The following is a 6,559-nucleotide window of genomic DNA, read 5'->3' on the forward strand; positions in this document are numbered from 1 at the left end:
AAAGCTCTTGCTGGTCTTCACCGTCCCCCTGCAGCCTATCCACAGGCACAACAGCACTGGGCATCTCTGCTTTCCCAGAGACTCAGCATCTCATGTTGCTCGCTCTCGGCAGAAACTTTTTCTCAAAAGGCAAACGTCTGGCTCCTTCTCCCACAAGGAAGGTGCCAGCCCTGAAAGCTCTTGCTGGTCTTCACTATCCCTCTGCAGCCTATCTTTAGCCGCAACAGCACTGGGGATCTCTGCTTTCCCAGAGACTCAGCATGTCACGGTGCTCGTTCTCGGCAAAAACTTTTTCTGAAAAGGCAAACGTCTGGCTCCTTCTCCCACAAGGAAGCTGCCAGCCCTGAAAGATCTTGCTGGTCTTCACCGTCCCCCTGCAGCCTATCCACAGGCACAACAGCACTGGGGATCTCTGCTTTCCCAGAGAAGCAGCATGTCACGGTGCTCGTTCTCGGCAGAAACTTTTTCTCAAAAGGCAAACGTCTGGCTCCTTCTCCCACAAGGAAGCTGCCAGCCCTGAAAGCTCTTGCAGGTCTTCACTATCCCTCTGCAGCCTATCTTTAGCCGCAACAGCACTGGGGATCTCTGCTTTCCCAGAGACTCAGCATGTCACGGTGCTCGTTCTCGGCAGAAACTTTTTCTGAAAAGGCAAACGTCTGGCTCCTTCTCCCACAAGGAAGGTGCCAGCCCTGAAAGCTCTTGCTGGTCTTCACTATCCCTCTGCAGCCTATCCACAGGCACAACAGCACTGGGGATCTCTGCTTTCCCAGAGACTCAGCATCTCATGGTGCTCGCTCTCGGCAGAGACTTTTTCTGAAAAGGCAAACGTCTGGCTCCTTCTCCCACAAGGATGGTGCCAGCCCTGAAAGCTCTTGCAGGTCTTCACTATCCCTCTGCAGCCTATCTTTAGCCGCAACAGCACTGGGGATCTCTGCTTTCCCAGAGACTCAGCATGTCACGGTGCTCGTTCTCGGCAGAAACTTTTTCTCAAAAGGCAAACGTCTGGCTCCTTCTCCCACAAGGAAGGTGCCAGCCCTGAAAGCTCTTGCAGGTCTTCACTATCCCTCTGCAGCCTATCTTTAGCCGCAACAGCACTGGGGATCTCTGCTTTCCCAGAGACTCAGCATGTCACGGTGCTCGTTCTCGGCAGAAACTTTTTCTGAAAAGGCAAACGTCTGGCTCCTTCTCCCACAAGGAAGGTGCCAGCCCTAAAGCTCTTGCAGGTCTTCACTATCCCTCTGCAGCCTATCTTTAGCCGCAACAGCACTGGGGATCTCTGCTTTCGCAGAGACTCAGCATGTCACGGTGCTCGTTCTCGGCAGAAACTTTTTCTGAAAAGGCAAACGTCTGGCTCCTTCTCCCACAAGGAAGGTGCCAGCCCTGAAAGCTCTTGCTGGTCTTCACTATCCCTCTGCAGCCTATCCACAGGCACAACAGCACTGGGGATCTCTGCTTTCCCAGAGACTCAGCATCTCATGGTGCTCGCTCTCGGCAGAGCCTTTTTCTGAAAAGGCAAACGTCTGGCTCCTTCTCCCACAAGGAAGGTGCCAGCCCTGAAAGCTCTTGCTGGTCTTCACTATCCCTCTGCAGCCTATCTTTAGCCGCAACAGCACTGGTGATCTCTGCTTTCCCAGAGACTCAGCATGTCACGGTGCTCGTTCTCGGCAGAAACTTTTTCTCAAAAGGCAAACGTCTGGCTCCTTCTCCCACAAGGAAGGTGCCAGCCCTGAAAGCTCTTGCTGGTCTTCACTATCCCTCTGCAGCCTATCCACAGGCACAACAGCACTGGGGATTTCTGCTTTCCCAGAGACTCAGCATCTCATGGTGCTCGCTCTCGGCAGAGCCTTTTTCTGAAAAGGCAAACGTCTGGCTCCTTCTCCCACAAGGAAGGTGCCAGCCCTGAAAGCTCTTGCTGGTCTTCACTATCCCTCTGCAGCCTATCTTTAGCCGCAACAGCACTGGGGATCTCTGCTTTCCCAGAGACTCAGCATGTCACGGTGCTCGTTCTCGGCAGAAACTTTTTTCTGAAAAGGCAAACGTCTGGCTCCTTCTCCCTCAAGGAAGATGCCAGCCCTGAAAGCTCTTGCTGGTCTTCACCGTCCCCCTGCAGCCTATCCACAGGCACAACAGCACTGGGGATCTCTGCTTTCCCAGAGACTCAGCATGTCACGGTGCTCGTTCTCGGCAGAAACTTTTTCTCAAAAGGCAAACGTCTGGCTCCTTCTCCCACAAGGAAGGTGCCAGCCCTGAAAGCTCTTGCTGGTCTTCACCGTCCCCCTGCAGCCTATCCACAGGCACAACAGCACTGGGGATCTCTGCTTTCCCAGAGACTCAGCATGTCACGGTGCTCGTTCTCGGCAGAAACTTTTTCTCAAAAGGCAAACGTCTGGCTCCTTCTCCCACAAGGAAGGTGCCAGCCCTGAAAGCTCTTGCAGGTCTTCACTATCCCTCTGCAGCCTATCCACAGGCACAACAGCACTGGGGATCTCTGCTTTCCCAGAGACTCAGCATGTCACGGTGCTCGTTCTCGGCAGAAACTTTTTCTGAAAAGGCAAACGTCTGGCTCCTTCTCCCACAAGGAAGGTGCCAGCCCTGAAAGAACTTGCTCGTCTTCACCGTCCCCCTGCAGCCTATCCACAGGCACAACAGCACTGGGGATCTCTGCTTTCCCAGAGACTCAGCATCTCATGGTGCTCGCTCTCGGCAGAGACTTTTTCTGAAAAGGCAAACGTCTGGCTCCTTCTCCCACAAGGATGGTGCCAGCCCTGAAAGCTCTTGCAGGTCTTCACTATCCCTCTGCAGCCTATCTTTAGCCGCAACAGCACTGGGGATCTCTGCTTTCCCAGAGACTCAGCATGTCACGGTGCTCGTTCTCGGCAGAAACTTTTTCTCAAAAGGCAAACGTCTGGCTCCTTCTCCCACAAGGAAGGTGCCAGCCCTGAAAGCTCTTGCTGGTCTTCACCGTCCCCCTGCAGCCTATCCACAGGCACAACAGCACTGGGGATCTCTGCTTTCCCAGAGACTCAGCATGTCACGGTGCTCGTTCTCGGCAGAAACTTTTTCTGAAAAGGCAAACGTCTGGCTCCTTCTCCCACAAGGAAGGTGCCAGCCCTGAAAGCTCTTGCAGGTCTTCACTATCCCTCTGCAGCCTATCTTTAGCCGCAACAGCACTGGGGATCTCTGCTTTCCCAGAGACTCAGCATGTCACGGTGCTCGTTCTCGGCAGAAACTTTTTCTGAAAAGGCAAACGTCTGGCTCCTTCTCCCACAAGGAAGGTGCCAGCCCTAAAGCTCTTGCAGGTCTTCACTATCCCTCTGCAGCCTATCTTTAGCCGCAACAGCACTGGGGATCTCTGCTTTCGCAGAGACTCAGCATGTCACGGTGCTCGTTCTCGGCAGAAACTTTTTCTGAAAAGGCAAACGTCTGGCTCCTTCTCCCACAAGGAAGGTGCCAGCCCTGAAAGCTCTTGCTGGTCTTCACTATCCCTCTGCAGCCTATCCACAGGCACAACAGCACTGGGGATCTCTGCTTTCCCAGAGACTCAGCATGTCACGGTGCTCGCTCTCGGCAGAGCCTTTTTCTGAAAAGGCAAACGTCTGGCTCCTTCTCCCACAAGGAAGGTGCCAGCCCTGAAAGCTCTTGCAGGTCTTCACTATCCCTCTGCAGCCTATCTTTAGCCGCAACAGTACTGGGGATCTCTGCTTTCCCAGAGACTCAGCATGTCACGGTGCTCGTTCTCGGCAGAAACTTTTTCTGAAAAGGCAAACGTCTGGCTCCTTCTCCCACAAGGAATGTGCCAGCCCTGAAAGCTCTTGCTGGTCTTCACCGTCCCCCTGCAGCCTATCCACAGGCACAACAGCACTGGGGATCTCTGCTTTCCCAGAGAAGCAGCATGTCACAGTGCTCGTTCTCGGCAGAAACTTTTTCTCAAAAGGCAAACGTCTGGCTCCTTCTCCCACAAGGAAGGTGCCAGCCCTGAAAGCTCTTGCAGGTCTTCACTATCCCTCTGCAGCCTATCTTTAGCCGCAACAGCACTGGGGATCTCTGCTTTCCCAGAGACTCAGCATGTCACGGTGCTCGTTCTCGGCAGAAACTTTTTCTGAAAAGGCAAACGTCTGGCTCCTTCTCCCACAAGGAAGGTGCCAGCCCTGAAAGAACTTGCTCGTCTTCACCGTCCCCCTGCAGCCTATCCACAGGCACAACAGCACTGGGGATCTCTGCTTTCCCAGAGACTCAGCATCTCATGGTGCTCGCTCTCGGCAGAGACTTTTTCTGAAAAGGCAAACGTCTGGCTCCTTCTCCCACAAGGATGGTGCCAGCCCTGAAAGCTCTTGCAGGTCTTCACTATCCCTCTGCAGCCTATCTTTAGCTGCAACAGCACTGGGGATCTCTGCTTTCCCAGAGACTCAGCATGTCACGGTGCTCGTTCTCGGCAGAAACTTGTTCTCAAAAGGCAAACGTCTGGCTCCTTCTCCCACAAGGAAGGTGCCAGCCCTGAAAGCTCTTGCTGGTCTTCACCGTCCCCCTGCAGCCTATCCACAGGCACAACAGCACTGGGGATCTCTGCTTTCCCAGAGACTCAGCATGTCACGGTGCTCGTTCTCGGCAGAAACTTTTTCTGAAAAGGCAAACGTCTGGCTCCTTCTCCCACAAGGAAGGTGCCAGCCCTGAAAGCTCTTGCAGGTCTTCACTATCCCTCTGCAGCCTATCTTTAGCGGCAACAGCACTGGGGATCTCTGCTTTCGCAGAGACTCAGCATGTCACGGTGCTCGTTCTCGGCAGAAACTTTTTCTGAAAAGGCAAACGTCTGGCTCCTTCTCCCACAAGGAAGGTGCCAGCCCTAAAGCTCTTGCAGGTCTTCACTATCCCTCTGCAGCCTATCTTTAGCGGCAACAGCACTGGGGATCTCTGCTTTCGCAGAGACTCAGCATGTCACGGTGCTCGTTCTCGGCAGAAACTTTTTCTGAAAAGGCAAACGTCTGGCTCCTTCTCCCACAAGGAAGGTGCCAGCCCTGAAAGATCTTGCTGGTCTTCACCGTCCCCCTGCAGCCTATCCACAGGCACAACAGCACTGGGGATCTCTGCTTTCCCAGAGATTCAGCATGTCACGGTGCTCGTTCTCGGCAGAAACTTTTTCTGAAAAGGCAAACGTCTGGCTCCTTCTCCCACAAGGAAGGTGCCAGCCCTGAAAGCTCTTGCTGGTCTTCACTATCCCTCTGCAGCCTATCTTTAGCCGCAACAGCACTGGGGATCTCTGCTTTCCCAGAGACTCAGCATGTCACGGTGCTCGTTCTCGGCAAAAACTTTTTCTGAAAAGGCAAACGTCTGGCTCCTTCTCCCACAAGGAAGCTGCCAGCCCTGAAAGATCTTGCTGGTCTTCACCGTCCCCCTGCAGCCTATCCACAGGCACAACAGCACTGGGGATCTCTGCTTTCCCAGAGAAGCAGCATGTCACGGTGCTCGTTCTCGGCAGAAACTTTTTCTCAAAAGGCAAACGTCTGGCTCCTTCTCCCACAAGGAAGGTGCCAGCCCTGAAAGCTCTTGCAGGTCTTCACTATCCCTCTGCAGCCTATCTTTAGCCGCAACAGCACTGGGGATCTCTGCTTTCCCAGAGACTCAGCATGTCACGGTGCTCGTTCTCGGCAGAAACTTTTTCTCAAAAGGCAAACGTCTGGCTCCTTCTCCCACAAGGAAGGTGCCAGCCCTGAAAGCTCTTGCTGGTCTTCAGTATCCCTCTGCAGCCTATCCACAGGCACAACAGCACTGGGGATCTCTGCTTTCCCAGAGACTCAGCATCTCATGGTGCTCGCTCTCGGCAGAGACTTTTTCTGAAAAGGCAAACGTCTGGCTCCTTCTCCCACAAGGATGGTGCCAGCCCTGAAAGCTCTTGCAGGTCTTCACTATCCCTCTGCAGCCTATCTTTAGCCGCAACAGCACTGGGGATCTCTGCTTTCGCAGAGACTCAGCATGTCACGGTGCTCGTTCTCGGCAGAAACTTTTTCTCAAAAGGCAAACGTCTGGCTCCTTCTCCCACAAGGAAGGTGCCAGCCCTGAAAGCTCTTGCAGGTCTTCACTATCCCTCTGCAGCCTATCTTTAGCCGCAACAGCACTGGGGATCTCTGCTTTCCCAGAGACTCAGCATGTCACGGTGCTCGTTCTCGGCAGAAACTTTTTCTGAAAAGGCAAACGTCTGGCTCCTTCTCCCACAAGGAAGGTGCCAGCCCTAAAGCTCTTGCAGGTCTTCACTATCCCTCTGCAGCCTATCTTTAGCCGCAACAGCACTGGGGATCTCTGCTTTCGCAGAGACTCAGCATGTCACGGTGCTCGTTCTCGGCAGAAACTTTTTCTGAAAAGGCAAACGTCTGGCTCCTTCTCCCACAAGGAAGGTGCCAGCCCTGAAAGCTCTTGCTGGTCTTCACTATCCCTCTGCAGCCTATCCACAGGCACAACAGCACTGGGGATCTCTGCTTTCCCAGAGACTCAGCATCTCATGGTGCTCGCTCTCGGCAGAGCCTTTTTCTGAAAAGGCAAACGTCTGGCTCCTTCTCCCACAAGGAAG

This window comes from Accipiter gentilis, unplaced genomic scaffold (genome assembly GCF_929443795.1).
Source record: "Accipiter gentilis unplaced genomic scaffold, bAccGen1.1, whole genome shotgun sequence".
In the NCBI taxonomy this organism is placed as follows: Eukaryota; Metazoa; Chordata; class Aves; order Accipitriformes; family Accipitridae; genus Astur; species Astur gentilis.